The 25633-nt window shown below is 43.3% G+C and overlaps 1 long non-coding RNA gene across 1 annotated transcript; it reads right to left on the reverse strand.

Moving 5' to 3' along the window:
• Positions 1-25361, reverse strand: LOC125086399 (uncharacterized). The gene is made up of 3 exons (XR_007123173.1): positions 25235-25361; positions 201-407; positions 1-77 (listed from the first exon to the last, which is right to left on the reverse strand). It is a non-coding gene; the product is annotated as an uncharacterized LOC125086399 (long non-coding RNA).
• Between the last annotated feature and the right edge of the window lie 272 nt (positions 25362-25633).

Below are 25633 nucleotides of genomic sequence, written 5' to 3' on the forward strand. Positions count from 1 at the left end.
CAATTTTCCACACAGATGTATTTATAACACTACCTTACAAATACATGGATTCTAACAGGTTCTATTTTGCCCCATTGCTGTCAAGAAAAAAAAAAAAAGATGACATTTATAATTGTATGAACTGCATAATTCCATCTATTCCTGATGCAGAAAACTTTCATTTTGAATAGGAATTAGTGATAACCAAATTTTCCACTTACAATTTCACATGTGTGCAGGCGGCAAGAATTTTCCATGGATTTGCTTCTGATTGTATGTTTGAAACCTCCTTTCTCTTCCACTCTCCACATACTTTCAATGCAAGAGGCCATGTTCATACCGTAATGTGACTCCTGGCTTGGCACTTTCATGTCTCAGTGCTGGGCAAGCGGGCTCACTGGGCTGTTGAAGCGTTCCCAGATGTTGTTCTGATGTGGGGAAGGCAGAAATGACTAAACTATTTACAGAAGTGATTGCGAGCCACTAAACCCACACAAAACCAATCCTCAAGTCAACAGCTCCTTTGCTAGATCCAAAAAACGCCTGTGACAACTCCAAGGCCACTCTCCTCAAGAAGCATGCCTCTGAAGTAGGACTGCAAAGAGATCAAAGTCTTCACTGATTGCATTTAAAATACCTACTTTGACAAATTTTACAAAAACATATGAATGTGTTGAGTGGGTCTTGAGAGGAGCCCTTGCAAGTGAGGGGTGGTGAAACGCCAGCTTTCATAGTCTTAGTAAATTTGCTGATAGGCTTGATAAAGCTTTGTTGAATGAACACATGAACCAAATGTGAGACTCTAGCATTTCTGGAATCTCTCTTGCAGAGTAGGATAGCGTACAGTAGGATAGTGTGCACTATCTTTCATTCCCTCCATGCTCCTCAAATCTGATGAAAAGTTTTTCCCCAGGCAACTTGACTTGGGGCTGGGGTGTTGGGGGGTGTTGCCTACATAGCAGACCCAAGTGTCCTGGTTCTTGAGAAAGCACATTTCCCATTACAAGGCAATACCTTCTCAATCTGATTAGAATATCGGTCTCTTGAGAGCTTGATTTGTGTAGCTGGGTCCTGAGAAAACGACACCTCAGTGGACCCTGATAAAACTGAGTTTTATGACACAGAAGGGTGACAGCCCAGTGTACTGTCACTTGCAAAGCTCTGTCGCCAGCAGCCAAGTTGGCCTTTCCCAGAGAGATGCGTCTCCATCATGCACATTTCAGAGCTGCTGCTCTGATGACTCCGACACAAGACAGGATTCACATTAACTGGATAGATATTAAGTAGATATATGCAGGTGCGGTTTAAAAAGAGGGGATTACCCCTTTTTCACTACTTTGTATACTTAAAAAAATTAATGCTGTTTTCATAATAACTTAAAATGCTTTTTTAAAAATGCATGCCAGTATGTGGGATTAGGAAAGAACTTTTTGGCATCCGTGAGACAAGCAGCTCTTAAACCTTCCAGCCCAAAGGTGGCAAAGAGTACAATCCCCTTAGCAGTTAGGACTAGAAATGTGGGGACATATCAGTGGTTTAGGACTGTGCTTGGATTCTTCACTCCCTCAAGTTCCAGGTGCTTTGAGGGGAAGAGAAAAGGACTGGGATGGCAGTCACCACTTAAGGACTGACTCCATTCTTTTTCTTTTTCTTTTTCTTTTTTTTTTTTTTTGACAGAGTGTGTGCACACACAAGCAGGGGGAGCAGCAGGCAGAGGGAGAGGGAGAAGCAGGGTCTCCGCTGAGCAGGGGGCCCAGTTCAGGACTCGATCCCAGGGCCCTGGGACCATGACCTGAGCTGAAGGCAGACGCTTAACTGACTGAGCCACCCAGGCACCCCTAACTGACTCCATCCTTAGGAAATCATAGGGTTGGAAGCAAAGAGCTCATATCATCCAGTCCCTCCATGGTACAGATGGGAAACCGAGGACAAAGCGTGGGTTAGTTCTGCAAGGTTATGCACCCAGTGATCCATGTGGGGACTCTGGAATGGGCTTAGGATATTATTTTTAGGCCCAAAAAATTCAGAATTGAGGGTCACAGAGGCTGTAAAGGAAGGTATATAGTGAGCCAGCCGCTGTCCCAGATTGTTTGCTGAAGGAGAGTCGGATCCCCACTGCCTCAGCCAAATTAACAGCTGGTAACATTTGGAGGCAACTGTCAGTTCTTAGAATTTTGAGCTCGCAAAAATCTTGCAATTAATGATATTAGGGGACAGTTGCTCCTCTTGGTCCCATCCATCATTCTTCAGAAGGTGACTGGGACCACCAGCTGTCACACGCCAACTTCCTTCTAGCTAGAGCTAGCAACCAGAGTTGGAAAGGGGATAAAACCAGTACTAACCAACTGCAAGCTGGTATTTGAAAGCAAGTCCACCAGGGAGGTTGACCTTGTCTACTTTAAGAAGAAATAGGAAACAAAGAGAGGAAAGCAGTGCAAAACAAGATAAAAAGTCTCAAATACAGATCCCCAGGGGAAAGATACAACAGGAAACAAAAAGGCAGGGAGTGGGTAATACAATATCTCTGGGAGGTATAGAAAGAACTGATAATTGCCTCCCAGGACGGGAACCAGCTGCCAGGGATTTTCGGAGTAGAAGAGAGTTTGCTCCATATAACCTTTTGTACATTGAGGCTTTAGAATCATGTGACTTTTCTTAATTTATCGTTTTTTAAAATTACATATTTGAAAATAAAGTAACAAGGGAATCTTCCTCAAAATTATAGCAGTTTAAAAACAATTTCTGTGCAACAAGGATCTGATCAGCAGAAGACAGCCCAGTCCTCCCCTGGACCTGTTGGGGAGCGCCAGCCCGTGTGGCCCTAGGAGAAGCGGCTTCTGACTACAGCAGCACTTTTTTTTTTTAAAGATTTTATTTATTTACTTGACAGAGAGAGAGAGCGCAAGTAAGCAGAGTGGCAGGCAGAGGGAGAGAGAAGCAGGTGTCCCGCTGACCAGGGAGCCCGATGTGGGTCTCGACCCTAGGACCCTGGAATCATGACCTGAGCCCAAGGCAGACACTTAATGACTGAGCCACCCAGATGCCCCGTCATAGCAGTACTTTTAACATGAGCCCAATGCACATTCCTCCCTCATTTCTAATATTTCTTGCTGTAACTAATAAACATCTCCCAGAGACTAAATATTTCCTTTTTTGGAGAAGGATTAAGTATAGGCGAATCCTATTTTAACAGCTATTCTCAGGCTGTCGAATTCAATATAATAGAGCTCCTGTCCTGGCCGACAGTCCAAGTGAGCACGGTTTTGCTCGTATTTGTTGGTATGTAAGGAGGCAACGGTGAAGATTTTACTTTTCTTTAAAAATACCTATGTATGAGGGGCGCCTGGGTGGCTCAGTGGGTTAAAGCCTCTGCCTTCGGCTCAGGTCATGATCCCAGGGTCCTGGGATCGAGCCCCGCATCGGGCTCTCTGCTCTGCAGGGAGCCTGCTTCCTCCTCTCTCTCTCTCTGCCTGCCTCTCTGCCTACTTGTGATCTCTCTCTGTCAAATAAATAAAATCTTTAAAAAAAAAATACCTATGTACGTGTATGTAGGCTTAGATAACACTTTTTAAGAAAAAGATTTCCGAGACACAGTATTATAAGGTGTCAGATCTATAAAGGATCAGGTCAAATAGGATATGAAATAATCAATGTAGCACGCTCGATGTAGCGATAGAAATGGAAGTGCAGCAAGACCCAGCATTCGCGAAGCAGGACCGCATGACAATTTAAAGCATGGACTCGGAGGGGGGGGCGCGGAGGGGGGCACCTGGGTGGCTCAGTCAGTTAAGCGTCTGCCTTTGGCTCAGGTCATGATCCTGGGGGCTGGGATTGAGCCCGGTGTTGGACTGTACTCCCTGCTCTATTGGGAGTCTGCTCAGCCCTCTCCCTTTGCCTCTCCTAGCCCTCCTGCTCTCCCACGCATGCACGTGCTCTCTTTCCCTCTCTCAAATAAATAAATAAAATCTTAAAAAAAAAAAAGTGGTGATTCTGTTTTGAAATCTAAAGCAGAAGCAGAAGGGATTGAGACTTTCTGGAGGGAAGGAATGAATAAAAAATATATTCTTGGGTGCCTGGGTGGCTCAGTGGGGTAAGCCTCTGCCTTCAGTTCAGGTCATGATCTTAAGGTCCTGGGATTGAGCCCCACATCGGGCTCTCTGCTCAGCAGGGAGCCTGCTTCCCCCGTCCCCTGCCTGGCTCTCTGCCTACTTGTGATCTCTGTCTACCAAATAAATAAATAAAATCTTTTCTTAAAAAAGTATATTCTTTTTGCTGTTGTTGTTTTCGACTTTTTACTTATATTCCACATATAAGGGATCCCAGGTGCTACTTGTTTTTCTCGGGCTTATTTCACTTAGCATAATGCCCTCAGGTCTATTCATGTTGTTGCAAATGGCAGGATTTCCTTCTTAGAAAGCATATTCTGTGGGTTTGGTTTTTTTTTTTTAAGACTTTATTTATTTGCTTCTCAGAAAGAGAGTATGAGAGCACAAGGGGGAGCACCAGGCAGAGGGAGAAGCAGGCTCCCTGCTGAGGAAGGAGCCCGATGTGGGAATCGGTCCCAGGACCCTGGGATCATGACCTGAGCCGAAGGCAGATGCTTAACAGACTGAACCACCCAGGCATCCTTAGAAAGCATATTCTGAAATACATTTCTCCCTTTCACTTACAGAGTTTGGGATGTTGAAGTTTGTGTTACATTTTGATAAATGGTTTGGGGAAACAGGTGAGAGTCATTGGTGAGAGCCAGTGGAATTGGAATGCTCAAAATCCTAATGGAGCCTTGGGTTCAGACAAAATAATCCAGGCTCCCGGGAGGCCCTCCGTGACGGCACTGGCCAGTGTCATCCAGCCTGGTGGGTTTCTTTTCTAGGAGCCTGGTAAGAGGGTTCATGGGAAAACTGGAGTTTGTGTCAAGGAAGGCAAGCCTAGGAAAGAACCATCTCACACATTATCAGTCAGGAGATTCTGGTTCCCACTTAGTGCTCATCTCTTCAGACAGGATTCCTGACTTAGGTGGGACATGGATTAGCTAACTGTAAGTAACAAGTGCTCCATGTTTGAGGTAGAATGATTTAAAGGAGCTTTGGGGAGGTACTTATAAAAGAGTGATAAGAATTTAAGGCATTCAGAAGGAAATGTTGTTTGTTGATGGAACCAAAGAACTGGGAAGCCCCCTTTCCTTAAAACCAGAGCAATGATGGCAGATGAAATGAGTAATGAGGTAAGGAGGAAAAGTGGAATTTAGATGAGTGGAGGTGAAGGTCAGTCCAGTCAAAGAGCATGTTGACCCAGACCACAGATGGGGAAGTGAGCGGGAGGTACAGGGAGGCAACAGCATTCACAGGAATGGTCAAGGTTCCTCCGACCTCTGAAAGGGTTCGTTTGATTGAATATTAGTTGGGTCTTCCATTTACGCATAAATAAGGTATATCCCTTGTCTGTTCTGGTCTATAGAAGAAAGAACAGAAAAACAGTGTTAACCTTCTTAAATTATTTCATAAATAGTCCTATTCCTCACATATTAATGAAATCGTATATATTATTCAACTAATACATCAAGTGTGATCAGAATCATTAGCTAACAAATAAAATATACTAAATTTACTCTTTCTTCGAATACAAAAGTAGTCAAAATGACATTTTTGTCTTGTCCCAATCTAGTAATACATTGACTCCTGAAAATAATAATAAATACCATTTCTTGAGTCTACTCTATTCCACGTACTGCCTAGCACTCAACGCACATCTTGTTTATGAAAATTCGGAACAACCCTACGAAGTTGTAGTATTATCTCCATTTCACAGATGAAAAATGGGGTCTTGAGGGGCACCTGGGTGGCTCCATTGTTAAGCATCTGCCTCCAGCTCGGGTCATGATCCCAGGACCTTGGGATCGAGCCCCACATCGGGCTCCCTGCTCTGCGGGAAGCCTGCTTCTCCCTCTCCCTCTCCTATTCCCCTGCTTGTGTTCCCTCTCTCACTATCTCTCTCTCTGTGTCAAATAAAGAAACAAAATCTTTTTTTAAAAATGGGGTCTTGAAAAGTTAAGTAACTTGCTTAAAAATCACACAGCTAGTAAGTAATAGAACCAGAATTGGGATCTAGCTGCTTTTTTTGAGAGAGAGAACGAGCAAGTGGGGGGACAGAAAGGGACAAGCAGACTCTGCACTGAGCGTGGAGCCTGACACAGGGCTCCATCTCATGACCCTGAGATCATGACCTGAACAGAAATCAAGTGTTGGATGCTCAACCGACAGAGCCACCCAAGTGCCGTGGGACCTAGTTCTATCTCATTAAATCCATCTTCCTTCCACACAGCCCTGCCTTTATGTATATAGACACGTTTACATGTGTGTGTATACAGAGAGAGCATATTCATGACACTATGTGGTTAAATATATGTATGTGTACACAGCAATCTTGAAATAAAAAATTTAATTTTCTTTATATATTTGTTACTCATAGAAACAAATCTATTCTGGGGAAAAGGTCTTTGCAAAGAAGTAAACATACCTATCAGATTTTCAGAGGAGCCTTTAAGTTCTTTGGTGCTTAGGTATGTGGCCGCAAAACAGCCTTATTTTTTTCCCCTTTTGTTGTGGGTTTGTTTTTGAATGAGTTGTATAGCCATGACACATTTGATTGTTATTTCTTAGGCTTGTTTTGAAATGTGTATTGAAGTCTTGTGAACTTTGCAGTTCCTATGGTCAACACATTTTTTCTTAATGACTGCTAAATGATGTGTTTTTTCCAAAACTCGTATGGGAGTCTGACCTCTTTCAACCCGCAGGTCTTAATTTTCAAAAAATTTCCTCTATTTTTATACTAAGCTAGATACTCATTTTCCTAGTTTCCCTTCCAGCTTAGCAAATCTTCGTGGGCTCAGTGTCTACGCTAAGGCATGTGAGGATTCAGCAGGAGGACACAGTGTGTTGGGAATTTTTTTAGTGATCAGTTCTTCAGAGGGGCCAGCCTTTGTCATCCTAAGCCCATCCCCTTCCCCTGCCTACCCTCGTCGACCTCTTATGGCACTGTGTCCATTTCTTCTCACAACCAAGGATTGTTTCATTTCTCTACCTATTTCTGGAGTGTTGCGCCCACGGGGTATATGTTGGAAGAGCGCAGAGCCCTTTCTGTCTTCCTCGCTGTTGCCTCCCCAACACCTTAGCATGCTGTCTGGCCAAGGGGCTTCTGAATAAACATTTGATGACTGATGGAACACAAAGATGGCCATCTCCAGAGCCTTGCAGTGCCTACCACATGATGGGTGCTCCATGAATCTTTTCTCATAATTAATGAATGTGGCTGGAAGTGGTTAAGGGAAAAAGCAGGGTTTGATCTGATCCCCTAGTGGGGGGATCCAATGTTTTGTCTGTCCACTACAGCTATTTTGGGGGAAATGCTCCTTGCAATCATATGGGGTTACTAGTCATGATGCACTTTGGTGGAGGAAAGTGACATGGCCCACACTGACTCAGTCACTGTGAGGCATTCCTCTGGGCACACTGACTATCCCTGGGTAGGTACGATGTGCCAGCCACGTCAATCAATGTCTTTTTACCACTATTTTTAAAACCTGAGCTGGAGAAAGATATTCCTTTTTCTATTAATCAGAAAGCTTTAAGGATTGGTACCTAAGGCAGCCATGTCTTTGCCCACATTGGAAGCTAGTCTGAGAGAGGACGCCAACAGGCAGAGATGAAAGGGAGGGGAAGGCAAGAGAGCCCCGACAGCCAGCATCCATCCTTTCCAAGGCTTAACTGTTCGGCTTCAGAGGTGTGAGCCACTGTAGTCTTCTCTCACCAATAACCCTCCGCAAGACAACATGCTTGAGCCACTAGGTTTAGTCTGAGAATCCCAACATAAATGAAATTGAGAAGGAGACAGGGATGGGGACGGGCTTCTGGACAAAAGGGCAAAAATTAGCTTAAATATGATTTTTTAGAAAAGTTTGTAACTAAACACTTTTATGATAAATATTTTTTATCTAAACCAATGCATGCTATGGCCCTCTCCTATGATCCTCATTTATACAGTTAGCTTTAGCCATTAAAATAGGAAATGAAACATGGTAACATGAGGAAATACCTCAGATATAAAGTTAAATGGAGAAAGATAGATATGAATAAATATATAGCAAGGGTACAACTATAAAGTACAATGATGCAGTGAAGTCACAGAAACTTTAGAATCCCACTTTGAGGGTGCCTGGGTGGCTCAGTTGGTTAAGCTATTGCCTTCAGCTCAGGTCATGATCCTGGAGTCCCATGATTGAGTCCCAGAATGGAGTCCTAGGATCGAGTCCCACATCAGGCTCCCTGCTCAGCCAGAAGTCTGCTTTTCCCTCTGACCCTCCCCCTTCTAGTGCTCTCTCTCTCTCTGTGCATTTCCAAAACAGTTTTAGCTCAAACCCAGCATTTTTATTGCAACCCAGAAAAACATACAATTAAACTAAATACAGTATGACATTCTAACTAGAATTTATAGTTACAATAAAATACAGTTATTAAAAATATTGGCTTAGAGTTTGATATAATTAACTGCATAGCCTTTCAACAAAAGCACACATGTCCCAATTATAAGGATACCAAAAACTGTGCCTGAGTCTCAGAAGCCGTAGTATTGCAACAAAGTTAAAATGGCTTCTTGCTCCTATAATTTAAAGAAGAACAGAAAAGAAAAAAAAGAGTGGAGACAGAAATTGCTCAGCTGAGAACCAAATCATTTGCCTCAAAAAGAGTTCAGTGATTTTCTTTTCTTTCTTATTTATTTGACAGAGAGAAAAAGAGAGAGTGAGAGAGCACAAGCAGGGGGAGTGGCAGGCAGAGGGAGAGGGAGGAGCAGGCTCCCTGTGAGCAGGAAAGCTGATGCGGGATTTGATCCCAAGATGCTGGGATCATGACCTGAGCCAAAGTCAGATGCTTAACCTACTGAGCCACCCAGGTGCCTTGAGTCTGATGATTTTGTAATCTATATAGTTAGATACAGATATGACTGTAACTTAAATGAGATAAAATGTGTAAATCAATTAAAACAGTACAAAGTATGTGACCAGTATCTGTTAGTGGCATCATCATTTGAATCTACATTTGCACAGGAGGCAGAAAATTTGTGAATGATAGCAGACGTCACTGCTCCCTCTTCTGAATCCCATTCCTTATTATTTCCTCAATTTCCACCAGTTCCTTGACTTCAGTGTTAAATTCAATGGAATTGTTTTTAAATGGAGCACCCAACATATTCCTAGTATTCTATTTTTGAAGCCTTGTATGAATTAACAATCCTTTCAAGTCTCTCTTTTCCTTCCAAACATCAGAGGAGAGTCAGTGTTGGGGTGGCGGCTTTTCCAAGTCAAGATCTGTCAGTAAAGGACATCGTGTATCAAAATCTGGGTGATAGTCACGACTTGCACAAAAGGGTTCAACTATTTAAAAAGCAAACTAGATAGTTTGAAGGGCAAAGGAAAATAGCTTTGATCCATAATTGATTTTACTAGGGGCCGGTTGCATGTTCTGCTTTGCGGAGCCTGCACATTTATCTGCAGAGCATAAAGCATTTTGCGAATACTAGTGCAGGGAATTCCCCAGTGCACATGATTAATGTAGCTCCATCGTCCCCCGTTCCTTCTATCTTGCGGAATGTCCCTGAGCTGTAATTCTCCATCCTGTGCTTTTTAGATTTCATCATTGGCCAACATGGACTCTTCCCCGCTGGGGGAGGGGAATCTGAGAACGTGCCGCAGAGTATGCGATGCTATCTGAGGGGCACTATCTTAACTTCCTTCTTGCCCCCAGCACCTAGGCACTCAGCTGAAGATGGGTGACCAGGAATACTGCTAGGAAAATGCACATTAATGTTTTTTCCTGCCTTTGCCTATAAGAAGTGTAGAAGGCAATTGCTGGTGGGAACGAGAGGGAGGGCGTCTGGAGGGAGGGCGCGAGGCAGGAAAGTTGATAAACAAAAAGGAGCTCCTATTCTTTCTCTCTCCCAGCCCCTCTGAAAAACTAAACATTTAAAACTTGAGTCAAGAGGCTTTGAAACTGACTGATCCTCCATTTGTTCTTGCGATGAGGACCTGGTCTGGACTGCTTCCTTAGTGGAGCAGATCTACTGAAATTATTTCAAATACAGCAGCAATCCAACATTATCTGTGCTAAATGACTTTTTTTTAAAGCTTTTTTTTTTTTTTGAGTGGCAAAATACATATAGCTTGACACTGTTTAACCATTTTTAGGTGTAAAGTCAGTGGCATTAATTACATTACGAACAGATTCATTCATTCATTCATTCATTCATTCAACATATCTTAATTCTACACCGTGGGGCAGGCAGCACCGGCAGTGAATATCAACAAAAGAAAAATAGATTCTCGGTTTTATGGGGATTTCTTCATTCTAGCACAGAGAGGCAGAAAACATAATAAATCAAAAGACTCCGTGGCATGTTTAGACCATGATAAAGGCTCTGGTTAGATTCAAGGTCACAGCGCTCCCAGCATCCAAAGGCGTCTGTGTCCTTCAAATAGCTCAGAGAAACTTTGCTCATCTGCCTCTTTCCTCAAAGTTCTGCCTCCCATGATAGCTAGTGATTTGGGAAAGTTCACTGGTAGCCTGATTGGGTAATTAATAAAGAAGTTATGTTCATTGGAACTAATCATTAATGAAATTGACAGCAAACTCTGATGGCAGTCAGGGCAGTCGATAGGGAAGGGTAAAGATCTCTGCTACACAGAAATAGTGTGACTTTCCCAACACAACACTTTGAGGATGAGTGTCAAAGTACAGAATTCAAACAGAAAGCTGTACTTTCTTCACCAGTAACATGATGATTTTTTCAAAGGAAGGAGTCAGGGGTGCGGGGTGGCTCAGTGGGTTAAAGCCTCTGCCTTTGGCTCAGGTCATGATTCCAGGGTCTTGGGATCGAGCCCCAAATCGGGCTCTCTGCTCAGTGGGGAGCCTGCTTCCCCTGACCCACTGCCTGCCCCTCTGCCTACTTGTGATCTCTGTCTGTCAAATAAATAAATAAAATCTTTAAAAAATAACAAATAAAATTAAAAAAAATAAAAGGAAGGAGTCATTGGGGCACCTGGGTGGCTCAGTAGTTAAGTGTCTGCCTTGAGCTTAGGGCATGATCCCAGGGTCTTGGGATTGAGCACCGCATAGGGCTTCCTGCTCCGCAGGAAGCCTGCTTCTTCCTCTTTCACTCCCCCTGCTTGTGTTCCCTCTCTTGCTGTATCTCTCTCTCTCCCTCTGTCAAATAAATAAATAAAATCTTTTTTTTTTAAGTGGGGGGTGTGCCTGGGTGGCTTGGTTGTTGGGCGTCTGCCTTTGGCTCGGGTCAAGATCCCAGGGTCCTGGGGTCGAGTCCCACATCAGGTCCCCTGCTCGGCAGGAAGCCTGCTTCTCTCTCTCTCTCTTACTCCCCCTGTTTGTGTTCCCTCTCTTGCTGTGTCTCTCTCTGTCAAATAAAGAAAATCTTTAAAAATAAAATAAATAAAAAATAAAAAATAAAAAAAAATCTTTCTTTTCAAAATCCTAAGGTGGTCAAGGAGGGAGGGAGTGAGAAAGTGGTTTATTGTGCTCTGCGATGACAATGGAAAGGGGATCTTAAAATGCTTTCTTTTGTCAAGTGCGAAGATGCTATCTGATCTTTCCTATAAAATGTTTAGCTTCTGCTAGGGCTCTTTGAGGTTTCAAGGAGCACTTCTATACGAGAATATTTCAAGTGTGAATGGGGAGGAAAGTAGTGGGGGCAGGACTGCGAAACTGGACTACACTTTGACCATGACCGGAATTAACAAACCGGTGCAGAGCAAACATGCCTCCACCCGCCGCCCTCCAAAAGCGTGTGAAATTACTAACATAGTATTCCAGCCACAAACATGTAACCTGGGAAAACAGCAAGTAAAATCAAATTGAGAGACATTCTATGAAATAACTGAACTGATTTCTTTAGAAATGGCAAAGATGAGGAAAGGCTGAGGAACTGCTGCAGATCAAAGGAGACCAGAGAGGAGGGACCTGAGTGGTTTCCTGAGACGTGGGACTTTCAGTGCTAAAACCAGAAAGTCAGGTGAGCAGGGACGAAGCGGTCACCATCATAAGGAGACATGATCATTAAATGCAATGTGTAAAATGGATGATTCTGGACTGGATCCTGGACCGGAGGGGGAAATATATAAAGACATTATTGGGACAATTCACAGAATTTGAACAAGGGTTTTTTTTTTTTTTTTCTAAATCATTGTAAAAGATACATAACATGAAATTAACCATTTTAACCATTTGTAGGTGTACTGCCAAGTGGCACTAGGTACATTCACAATGTTGTCCGACAATTATCACCACCCATTTCCAGGACATTTTCGTCTTTTCCAACAGAATTTCTGTGTCCAATAAACAATAGCTCCCAACAGCTCCCCCCAGACTCAGGTAACCACCATTCTACTTTCTGTCTCTGTGCCTTTTCTTTTTCTTTTTTTTTTAAGATTTTATTTATTTATTTGACAGAGAGAGAGATCACAAGTAGGCAGAGAGAGGGAAACAGGCTCCCTGCTGAGCAGAGAGCCCAATGTGGGGCTCAATCCCAGGACCCTGAGATCATGACCTGAGCCAAAGGCAGAGGCTTAACCCACCGAGCCACCCAGGTGCTCCTCTGTCTCTGTGCTTTTGACTCCTTAACCTACCTCATATGGTTGAGTCACAGAGTTATTTGTCTTTTTTTTTTTAAGTTTTTTTTTTTTAATTTATTTGAGAGAGAATGAAGAAGAGAGAGAGCACGAGCAGAAGCACAAGCAGGGGGAGGAGCAGAGGGAGCGGGAGACCCAGACCCCCTGGTGAGCAGGGAGCTTGATGCGGGGCTCGATCCCACCTGAGCCGAAGGCAGACGCTTAACTAACTGAGCCACCCAGGTGCCCCAGTATTTGTCCTATGGTGACTGGCTTATTTTATTTAACATGCCCTCAACACTCAGCCGTGTTATAGCATAAATCTGAATTCCATTCCTTTCTAAGGCTGAATAATGGTTCCTTGTATGCGTACACCGCAGCTGTTCATCCATTTGTCTACTGACGGACATTTGTGTGGTTCCTACCTTTTGGCTGTTGTGAATACGCTGCTGTGAGCATTGGTATAGACATCGGCATGGACTTTAGACTGAATTAAAGTATTACATCAATGTAAAATTTCCTGAATTTGATACCCGCAAGGAGGTTATGTGGGAAAATATCCTTGTCCTAAGGCAATGCACAGTGAAATATTAAGAGGCAAATGGGTATGATATATGCATCCTATTCTCAGTTGTTGCCAAAAAACACTAGAGACACAGGAAATGTGGCAAAAGTCCATCCACAGGATGGATCTGGGTAAAGAGGATGGGAGTTCTCGATATTATCTTCGCAACTTTTCTGCAACGTAAGTGTTTTAAAAACACATGGGAAAGCAAGGAAGGGAGAAATTTAATTTCTGACAACCACGCTTCATGGAGAAAGAGGAATCTAGGAAGAGCCGGCCCTCACAGAGCCTGAATTGTAACAAGGGGAGTGGAAGGTAGGGCAGAATTCATCAAGGCTTCATTACATATCTTGTCCCTATGAGCACAAGTTGACCCCAGGCCCTTGGCTGGTGCTCCGCTCTTACGGTTTCTCAACTACTCTCTGCTTCTTCAACTGTTCCTGCACCTACCAACAAATTTCTCCATCCTGCCCTCTCTTCCTCTTGTCTTCAGCTTGTTCATAGCCTCTGTTTCCTCACGGCTGCTGCTTCCCCTTCTTGGGCATGTGTGGCTGCTGCTGCGTCTTCCTCTGGTCTAGGCAGCTGTGGTTGGATCATGTGGTACAGAGCCTGGCAATCTTTCTGTAGAAAGAGCTGCAGTCATGATATGGAAGCTCATGGCTTGGGTAGTCCAGTCCCGATTAAAGGACTATGTCTGGGGGGCACCTGGCAGTGCTCAATGGCTTAAGCGTTTGACTTTTGATTTTTAGGTCAGGTCATGATCTCAGGGTCCTGGGATTGAACCCTGTGCAGGCTCCATGCTGGGTGTGGAGCCTTCTTAAGTTTCTCTCTCTCCCTCTCCCTCTGCACACATGTGCGTGCACTCTCTGGGATGGGGGGAGACTATGCCTAGAATACTTGGTGTGGTTTAGAGACTTGGTACTGGGGATGCAGTGGGGAGAGAAAAGCAAACCATCCAGTCTCACCCCAGGCATTATGATTCATGCTTGATTCCTCTTGGAAATGTGTCAAAAAATAGAAACTATGTATAAAAGTTCCAGAGACTTAGAGACAAGATGTCATTGTAGTCTTTTTTTTTTTTTTAAGATTTTATTTATTTATTTGACAGAGAGAGATCACAAGTAGATGGAGAGGCAGGCAGAGAGAGAGAGGGAAGCAGGCTCCCTGCTGAGCAGAGAGCCCGATGTGGGCCTCGATCCCAGGACCCTGAGATCATGACCTGAGCCGAAGGCAGCGGCTTAACCCACTGAGCCACCCAGGCGCCCAAGATGTCATTGTAGTCTTGAAGCATATTGATGATGAGAAAGCCTCTCTCCCTCCCTCCTGCCATTCCTCCTTGCCTCCCTCCTTTCCACAAAAATCCATTATGTAAAAGGCACTGTAATGATGCTATGGGGAATCTAAATTGTTTAACATGTGATCCCTGCACAACGAGCTTACAGTCCAGAGCAAACAAAACTAAAGTTTGTCACACGTTAGTATGCATCTAACCTGCATTAAAAAAAAAAAAAAAAAAAAAAAAAAAAAAAGGAATATAAAGGAAAACAGTCCATCATACCTAGTAATGGTAAATATTGTTTAGGGAATTTTTATGTGCATGTACGTGTACACAGGACTGTAGTATAAACTATATTTCTCCTGTGGGTTATAGAAAAACCACCTGCAAGCCCCTGATACAGTAGAACTTAAGCCTACAGCTGTGGTGCTAACCATGTGCTGACTCATACCTCCAGCGTTGAACTTGATCCTGAGCTCTGAACAGGGCTCCAACGGGATGCTGGACATCTCAAACTCAACATATCCAAAATTGCCCATATCATTCTCCTCCCCCAAATGTGTCCCTCCCCTACCATTGCCTATTGGTTATTGACATTGGCATCTACTTGGTAAGTCAAGCTTGAAGCCTAGGAGTTCTTTACAGTGTCTCCTTCTCTAGTCCTTCTTCAGACCCAGTTGGCCAGTTGGCCTCCTCCTCTCCACCCTCACTGGTGCTCTTTGGTTAGACCCTGTGTATGTTCGTACTCGGCTTCTTTTCATACCTTCCTAACTAGTATCCCTATTTCTGGTCTTGTTTCTGGACTCTTCCCCAAGTCTGTGTATCACATTGCTGCCTAAATTATCTTCCCAAGGGGCTCCTGGGTGGCTCAGTCCGTTAAGCATCTGTCTTTGGTTCAGGTCATGAGCCCAAGGTCCTGGGGTCGAGTCCCACATGGGGCTCCCTGCTCATGGGGAGTCTACTTCTCCCTCCGTCTCTGCCCTCCTCCTTGCTCATGCTCTCTCTCTCTCAGGCTCTCTCTCTCAAATAAATAAAATCTTTAAAAATTAAATAAATAAATTATCTTCCCAAAATGCCCCTATGGTATTTTTGTTCCTGGTTGGAAACTCGTCAATAGTTCTCCATTGCTTTCAAATTATACCCAACCATGTGAACTGGAGTCTTTTACTCCTGACTTTTACACTTGCATCAAATTACTTTCTTTGTTTCTTCACCTGCGTTTACATCCTACCCCTCTTTCTGGACATGGCTCTGATGTTTCCTGGTCTTGTGACCCCTTCTGACTGCCTTCTAAGGCTTCCCTATCATCCTGGCAGGCCAGTGCCCTGGAACTGATCAAACCACATGGTCATTGTTGCTTGGTTGTCTTGATGTTGAGCTAGCTGACAGCAAGGACTGTTCCATTCATCTCTGTGAACCAATCAACTAGCCCACAGCCTGACATGCTCAGCACTGAGCACACATGTGTTGAAAGAGTGGATGAAAATGAAATCTCTTAGTGGTCCACTTTTTTATTATAACTAAAGTACAGTGATAATGTTAAATACTTCTTGCAAATAATGCAGTTTTCAAAGGTCATTAGAAATAGCAGGTAAATGATTGGCCAGATGTGCTTAGTCTAATTCTGATTCTATCACTCCCTTTTCTGTTGCCCCTTCTCTGGTTCCTACAACACGAGAATAAGAGAGCATTGCCATCTGCTTGTGGGATCATCCAGGAATTCTCCTACCAACAGATCCCTGTTTTTTAACAAAAAGGAAAAGAAAAGGCTAGAAAAAGAAGGCAGGAAGGCAGTGTGGATCGTGTTTATTTTACTTTGGACCTTTTTGTTGTTCTTATTGTCCATCTGTGTAGCTGTTCAGGACTTAGGGAGGTAGTCCGGATCTGTTGTTGCTTACTTTGGATGTGAACTTGCTTGGAAGCAGGGGACCTGGCCCAGAGTGACTTTGAGGAAACTTCCAGTCCAGACCTATAATACAAGGACTCAGTCACCCCATGAATTGCCCTCACTGAACTATCTTGATTTGCTCCCCATCCTGGACACTGTGAACATCGTGGCAAAGAAGATGTGGTCCCTGTCTGGAGGAGGAAGGGAACATTTTTCTTTGTTTCCGGGTATATTCTGGTTTTACTTGACATAAGTGAGATCTAGCCTTTTCTAAGTTATTCATCGATTTTGTTTCAAAGGGTTACACCTCTGGGACCACGTAGAGCTATTCTTAATGCAGAAGTTTGGAGCCCAGTAATGGGAGCTCCCAGGGTCAGTATATTCTTTACCTGAAATAAACACACTGTGGAGGCAAAATGTTCTTTGAGGTTTACTTTTTAAATAGGCAACATAGTGATATTACCAGCATCACATGTGAGGATTCACTATGCACTCAGTTGGGTACCCAGTGAGCTAACACCCACTGGAGGAAATTCACTCTCGTGATGCATGAGGCAACACCAGAGACACTGAGGCTGAACCAGGAAGAGGGTGGCACTAGCTCGGTGTCCCCACCACCCCATGGCGATGTGGTGGTGTGTGACATGGTAGGGCCATGGTGGAGGGATTTTGTTCTCAAGGACAATAAATGGCTTAGTTCCAGGCTTGCAGATAAACACCAAAGTGTTGCTTTGGTGTTATGCAATATGCCTTTCTCATCTTTTTTTTTTTTTTTTTTTTTTTTTGAGAGCTAGAGAGCACACATGCAGGGGGGCAGGGGGGAGTTGGGGGGGCAGAGGGAGAGAAAGAATCTCAAGTAGACTCCACACCCAGTGTGGAGCCTGAGGCAGGGTTTGATCCCAAGACTCTGAGATCATGACCTGAGCCAAAATCAAGAGCCTGACACCCCAACTGATGGAGCCACCCAGGAGCCCCATGCCTTTCTCGTCTTTAAGGGGAGGTGGAAGTTAGGGAAAGGCAACAGGTCTTACTACCTAATTAGTCACTTGATCTTAATAGAAAAATAGAAAAACTGAGTCCCTTGGGTTTTACTGTACTTATCTAGGTCATTTCCAGCTTTTTCTCACAGTAAATCAAGTCTCCACCACTATTGCAGAAAACAACATCTGGAATAAATATGATTTTGCAAAAGGTCAGCATGAGCATCTTCAGGGTGAGGCTGTAAAGTTTTATTTTAAATCACAACAAACAATGTTCTTAAGGGAGCTAGAGCGAAATTAGGAAGGGATTCACTGGCAATTCTGCTGGGGTCATTTTTCAGTTATTAAAATCCTGACATGTTCCCAAAAATATCTCCAATGTGTTGTTAGAAAGCCTCTCATCCCCAGGCCTTCACACGAGATCCTATACTTCCCAGATTCTACAGTGAATATGAATTACTCCCTGACCACTGAGTGACGTAAGGTCCTCCTGGCTGGACCCATTCTCAGAATCTGCCATGACCTCTGAGTTTCTGAGATATATCCCAAGAGCAAAGTATCTTCTTTCTGGAATTTTTACTTAAGCAATGGGGGAAAGCTAGCTGTGGAACATTTTATTTTTTCCCGGGACTCTGCCTGAGTGTTGTCATGGCGGCAGAACTTTCCTTCTTTCCCCGTTTCAAGCACAATATGATACCACACTCATCACCGACAGCTGGTCAGCCCCTTGGAAGGAGTCGCCAAATAACTTCTCTCTCTCTCTTTTTCTAAGAAGATTTTATTTATTATTTATTTGACAGAGAGAGAGAGAGAGAGCACAAGCTCACACAATCAGGGGAAGAGTCAGAAGGAAAGGGCAGCAGGCTCCCTGCTGAGCAGGGAGCCTAATGCGAGGCTCAATCCCAGGACTCTGGGATCATGACCTGAGCTGAAGGCAGCCGCCCAGTGGACTAAGCCACCCAGGCGCCTCTATGTGACACGTTCAACATTGGCTCAGGTCTGACCCTCCCATAACCATTCAACCTCCATCTTCATGTGCATCTGTCATCTGCTCTCTGCCTCTGTCAGGTCAGTTTCTCTGCTCCATGAGTACTGTGGCCATGTCTGGGCTTTGCTTGGGCTAATTCCGCACTTGCTAACCCATTTCTTCTTTTTTCACCTATACGAATTCTTCTAGTCCCTCAAAACCCAAATAAAATCTGTTTCTCCAGCATTCTAATATTCATTATGCTTCTGGCTCCCAAAACTCTGTTATTATTAATTACTGATATTCATTCATCATTCATTCACTTATTTTTGCAATAAGTATTGACTCAGAGCTCACTACGAGTTACCACCATTCTAGAACTCAGGATACCGTGATGAATTAGATAAGTCTTTGCCCTCTTGGAGCTTTTGCTCTAGTGTGGGAGACAGACATTCAGCAAGTAAATAAGTAAGTCACATAGTTTCAGATTGAGACAAGTGCTATGAGGCAAAAAAAATAAAGGCAGGCTAAAGGCTAGAGCATGGCCATGTGAGCGGAGGCTGTTTCCCATATAGTGATCAGGGAAGACCTCTTTGAGGAGAAGACATTTGATATTTGATCAGAGACTTGAATTATGAGAAGAAATCAGCCATGAGTTAAACCAAGAGCAGAGTGCTCCTGGGAAGGGGATGGGAAAGTGAAGTTTTGGAGGAAGGAATGTTCTAGAACAGCAAGAAGTCTAAAGTGAGGCAGAGTGTAGAAAGAGAAGAGGATGGAGAGAATGCAGAGGTCAGAAACTGTAGGATTTTGATGGAGAGAAGAATCAAGGGTGACCTCTTAGTGCTAAGTCTAGTACCTTAGGGCTTTGGGGAGGAAGCTTGGGGGAGGAAGTGAATGCAGATTTGTGTGGGTAGGGGAGCTGTCGGATTTGGAAATGAGAGTTCATTTTTACTCATGTTAAGTTTAACATCTTTCTAGGCATGCAAGTGTAGATGTTGAGTAGATAGGTGGGTATACACGAGTCTAAAACCCAATGAGAATTCAGGTTAGAGACACAAAAAGCCAAGGACCTAGGCACGATCATCTGGGAAGAGAGCATCCGTTAGAAGAGGTCAGAGCTTTGGGGCCCACCAGCATTTAGAGATCATGAAGGAGGAGCCAGACAGGAGAGTCTGAACTTGTGGCCATTGAGATTTCCACATATCCAAACACATCTGTGGTACTGTGTGGTGCTCTAATCGCTTCATGTACCCCAGACTTGTCATGATAATCAAGATAGCAAACTTCTTGTGACTGCTCATATCTCTCCACAAGAGCAAGAGTAAAGGTCCAAAGTGTTTTGTTCATGCCTTCAGTCTTGGCACAGCCCTTGTTTACCACGTACTTCTTACTGTTCCCAGGTCTCTACCAGAGCAGAGTGAACACTGCCAGGCTATTGGGGGGAAACGTAGCTACTTCCTTTCTCTAGGACTCAATCTGTGGGTTAGGTAAGAATTAAACGGATGGACAGAGAGATTAACTAATTTATGTGCAGCCCAAACTGAGTCAACAGCTAGCCTTGGGCCATACTGCATCATTCAGGAAAGTGTGGGCTGAGGATTGCCAGGCAGGCGGCCACCTGGAGTGTTAGTTTTTTAAAATATTGCTAACATCTATGGCTTGTCTACTAAGTGCTTCCCAGATAGTAACTCTTAACCCTCACAGTAACTCCGCACAATAGGCAATATTGTTCCCATTTTACAGATGGGGAAACTGAGGCAGGGGAGAATTCCAGAGGTAAGTAAAGTTACAGATTAGTCTGGATCCTGAATCCATGCTCTTAACCACAATCCTACACAGTCTGCTGAAGGGGAGTCTCTAGGAATGGGACACAAGACTGGTGTGTATTAAGGAAAGTCTTCTGGGACAGTTTTATATGTATGAAAGTGTGAGAACTGAAGTATCTGGATCTCAAGTTTGTTCTTTGAAGCTCATGGATATCTTAATATTTGGTCTACTAAATCAGTTATTTTAACACCTCTAAGAATCCACGTTTAAGTTAATTTATTAGAGTCTCCTAAACTATTCTGAGTAGTATTTTGTTAAACATAGCTACCAGCCTACTGCATAGTTTATCATTTCCAGTGAGGTAAAGCATGTAATTGTACATTGAATCAGCTTTCATTGTCTAACATGTTGACAATAATTACTTAACAATTTAAAGTCTCATGCCACAGATGTTGATGCAGCCTACTCTCAATAAGAAAAATGTGTCTTTTGGGGAACGTGGGTGATTCAGTCGTTAAAAGTCTTTGGCTCAGGTCATGATCCCCGGGTCCTGGGATTGAGCTCTGCATTGGTCTCCCTGCTCAGCAGGAAGCCTGCTTCTCCCTCTCCCACTTTCCCTGCTTGTATTCTCTCTCTCGCTGTGTCTCTCTCTGTCAAAAAAATAAAATCTTAAAAAAAGAAAGAAAGAAAGAAAAATGTGTCTTTTGACTACATGTGGAAGAGTGGAACTGAACCACTTATCCACACCAGACACAAAAATAAACTCAAAATGGATTAAAGACTGAAATGTGAGACCTGAAATCATAAAAACTCCTGAGAGAAAACGTAGGCAGTAATCTCTTCAACATCGTCCTTAGCACCATATTTATGGATATGTTTCCTCAGACACAGGAAACAAAAGCAAAAATAAACTATCAGGATGACCCCAGAATAAAAAGCTTTTGCACAGCTAAGGAAACCATTCACAAAATGACAAGACAATCTACTGATTGGGAGAAGATATTTGCAAATGATATATTCGATAAGGGGTTAATATGCAAAATACATAAAGAACCTATACAACTCAATAACAAAAAAACAATCTGATTAAAAATTGGGCAGAGGACCTGAATATACATCTTCCTAAAAAAGACATACAGATGTCTGTGATGACCAAGAGACACATGAAAAGATGCTCAACATTACTCTAATCATGAGGGAAATGCCAATCAAAATCACAATGAGATATCACATCACACTAGTCAGAATGCCTAGTATCAAAGGGATAAGAAATAACAAACATTAGAGAGGATGTGGGAAAAAGAGAATCCTGATGCAATACTGCTGGGACATAAATGGGTGCAACCGCTGTGAAAATGGTATGGAGGTTCTTGAAAAAATTAAAAATAGAAATATCATATGATGCAGTAATTCCCCTACTGGGCATTTACCCAAAGAAAACAAAAACAGTAATTTGAGAAGATATATGCACCCTTATGTTTACTGCAGAATGATTTACAACAGCCAAGTTATGCAAGCAGCCCAAGTCCATGGATAGGTGAATGGGTAAAAATGTGGTATGTGGGGACGCCTGGGTGGCTCAGTTGGTTGGACGACTGCCTTCGGCTCAGTTCATGATCCCGGAGTCCTGGGATCGAGTCCTGCATCGGGCTCCCAGCTCCATGGGGAGTCTGCTTCTCCCTCTGACCTTCTCGCTCATGCTCTCTCTCACTGTCTCTCTCTCAAATAAATAAATAAAATCTTTAAAAAAAAATGTGGTATGTGTATACACAATGGAATATTACTTGGACATAAAAAAAGAATGAGATCTTGGCATTTGGGATAACATGATGGACCTAGTTATACTAAGTGAAATAAGTCCAAGAAAGACAAATACCATATGTGTGGAAATGCTGATGTTGTGGAATCTAAAGAACAAAACAAATGAACAAACACACAAAAACCAGACTCTTAAATATAGAGAAAGGGGTGCCTGGGTGGCTCAGTCAGTTAAACACCTGCCTTCAGCTTAGGTCATGATCCTAGGACCTTGGGATCGAGTCCCAAATTGGGCTCCTCACTCACCGGGGAGTCTGCGTCCACCTCTCTCTCTGCCCCTCCCCCTGCTTGCACCCTCTCCCTCAAATAAATAAATAAATAAATTCTTAAAAATAAATAAATACGGGGCGCCTGGGTGGCTCAGTGGGTTAAGCCGCTGCCTTCGGCTCAGGTCATGATCTCGGAGTCCTGGGATCGAGCCCCGCATCGGGCTCTCTGCTCTCTCGGGGAGCCTGCTTCCTCCTCTCTCTCTCTGCCTGCCTCTCTGCCTGCTTGTGATCTCTCTGTCAAATTAAAAAAAAAAAAAAAATCTTAAAAAAAAATAATAAATAAATAAATACAGAGAACAAACTGGTAGTTGCTAGAGGGGACATGAACAGGGGGAAGGGCAAAATAGATAAAGGGGAATAAGAGATACAAATTTCCAGTTACCAAAAAAAAAAAAGCCGTGATGATGAAAAGTACAATATAGTCAATAATACTGGGACTATAATCCAATAATATTGTAATAACACTGAAAGATGGAAGATGAAACGTATGGTAACCGACGGTGACGACACTTCGAGTGGTGAGCACTGATAATGCCGAGCCGACAAATTGTATATGAAACTAAGATAAAATTCTGTTAATTATACTTCAATTAAGAAGGAAGAGTGTGTCTTTCCCCCTATACTTATAATTTGGCCCATGTGTCTGCTCAGATCCATTAACAACGGATTAATCAATCATGGCTGGCACAATAGCATGAATGACTCCACGTGCTGGCTGAGAGTGGTCGTGATGGGGCACGTCCCAGCTCTGTGCTCCCCAGAGCTGTAAAGACAGTCTCTTGAGATATGGGATGGCCCAGAGCCCTCAGAGAAGCCAGTCAGTGGAGGGTTCTCTGACAACCTTCATGGACAGTCTCAAGAGTTTCGGGAGTGAAAGGGAAATAGAGTCTAAAGGTATTAAAAAAAAAAAAAAAAAAGGAAATGAATCCATTTCTCAGGTGAAAAGAAGAAACATGTTAAATACACAAGGCCTTTAGATGCCTGGAGATAACATTCAGTAAAGTCATTTCTGTTGACAAGGAATTATGTTTTACTGCCACAGATCTCCACCCAGACTGACCCTGGGAGTTTGCATCATCTGAACAGTGAGACTGGTTTCACCTGTTTGCAACTGTTAAACTCTTAGTCATCAGTTGAGAAGCTGCTTAAGCTGATTTCCCTGGCATTTTACCCTACACACATTTTTTTAAAATCCCACAATAGAAGTCAACAAGGCTATTCACCTGTTGTATATTGTCAAAGGGAAAAAAAAATAAAACAATTTGGAATTGAAATTAGGTCATTATATTGGGAGAACTGAGATTTGAGTCTTTTATCCAAACAGAAAGAAAGAAAAATATAATGGGAAGGAGGATGGGGAAGAGGGAGGTTAGCAGTAGAAGGGTGGGAATGGAGATGAAATTCTTCTAAGGGTTATGTTTTGGGTACAGGGTTGATAGATTTAGGAAAATAAAAAGAGAAAAATAGAAGATGCTAAAGTAAATTTGAATTTCAATTAAAAAAATGAATAATATTTTAGTATAAGGCTACCCTACGTGATAACAGACATACACGTACTAAAAAATTATTTGCCATATATCTGAAATTCAAATTTAGCTGAGTGCCCCGTATTTTATCTGGCAATCCTACTTGAGTAGTATCTTTTAATCTGAGTTTGAAAAGATCCTTTTAGAAAACAGATGTCTTCGGGAAACTGGGTCATGGCTTCAACAGCATAAATGCTTGCTAATTAGGTTGTTTAGTGTGATGGGATTATATATTCATTTAGTATAAATAAACTAGGGATTGTAAGAACCGAAACTTGGTTATTCTGATTCGAAAGACCATCCACTTGACTTATCTATTTGGCATAAGCAGGACAAAACTAAAAATGGTCACCACTGATTCTAAGAATTATGGACAAGAAAACGTCCACCCATTCATTCATTTACTCATTCTCTGCTTCCTTTTTGTCTGTACAAAGCCTTGCTGGTAGACATGTTTTATTAAATTTTAGTTTAGTGATCAAAATCTTAAACATACATGAACTCCCTGACCTAGTTTCTTAAATAATTCTGCATGGTAATAATTTAAATGTAAAGAGATGTCACAGACCCAGCCAAGGGCAGAATAAAGCCCAAAAGAAAGGGCCAACTTGCCCCCTCCTTGCTGCTACATTTACCACAATCTGTCCAATTCTAATTTGCCCAGGATGGCAATCAACTAGCACTGTAAGCAAAGGCAGAGGTTGGAACAATTACAGACGTAGTATTGGGTGCTAAGGATATGCAGAGGGAGGAAAGAAGGAAGACCAAGCATAAAGAACAAATAGATTGTAAGTTGAAGAAGTCCAAATGTGGTAGGCTCTTGAGGCTGAGAGTGGGTAAGGGAGGGATGGGGGAGAGGGCAGGGAAGGGGGTCTGTCCTGTGCTTGGTGAGCAAAGGCGGGGATGGCAGAGAGATGAGGAACAAGGGTGACGATGAGAGTTTATAGACCGGTATTTGCAGGGTTGTCAGATAAAAGGAAATTTAGTTTGTCTCGCCCCAGAGAATGAAATGAAGGCCAATAAGCAGCAGGAGAACAGAATTTTACACCACTCAGGCAAGAGCTTTCTAAGAATTAGAGCTGGTCCCTGGTGGAAATGTGGAGCAGAGGCAGGCTGGCTAGTGGTCAGGTCCGTGTAGGGTGAGAGGTAGACCAGGTGCCCTCTAACGCCCTTTCCCCACTTGTGGTCTATGTCTTAATTCATCAGGGTCTTGTGCCTTTCAGTAATTGCTCTGTCCTCAATGTCAAGGACAGTGCGTGGCACACAGTAGGGTCTCAGTAAACCTGCAGAGTGATAAGTGAGTGCTTTGTGGAGGAGGTGGTCCTATTTTGGGCCTTGGTCTTGATGTGAAAAGGAAAGAGCAGCTTACTTAAATCAACACACCACGAGCATCTACATTTGGAAAGGAACAGGCTAGAAAGCTCTATTTTGTGAGAGCTACAAACATGTAATCCATGTTTCCCTGAAGTGAAAAAAGAAAAGAATCATCAAAAGCAACATTTCCTGGGTCTCCCATTCTCCATGCCTACCTATTTTCAGTCCCTTCAAATTTCTCCCCGACTGGTTCTAGGAGCCCCCAGGGAGTGGCCTTCAGGCCTTCTGAACTCTGGGCAATATAGGAGGGGACTCGATTTCACTACTTCTCTGTCCTCTGGCTTGCTGTTTTCTCCCCGCTCTGTCATGCTGTGGTGATGTGTCTACATTTCTATTCCCTCCAAGGACGCCACATCCACCCCACCAAGGACAAACAGTACCACCCGGGCACTTGCCCAGTGTGCCCTGCCCAGCAGCACTAGGGAAACCGCACTCAAAGCAGACCTGCTGAGAGTATGAATGAAAACCCCAAGGGAGAGGACACGGAGTCCTCTGGCCACAGCAAGCACAGGGGATGCCAACCAGGGAGTCTCTGGGCCACCCCCACAGTGAAG

Source organism: Lutra lutra, chromosome 15, assembly GCF_902655055.1.
Source record: "Lutra lutra chromosome 15, mLutLut1.2, whole genome shotgun sequence".
NCBI classification, from domain to species: Eukaryota; Metazoa; Chordata; class Mammalia; order Carnivora; family Mustelidae; genus Lutra; species Lutra lutra.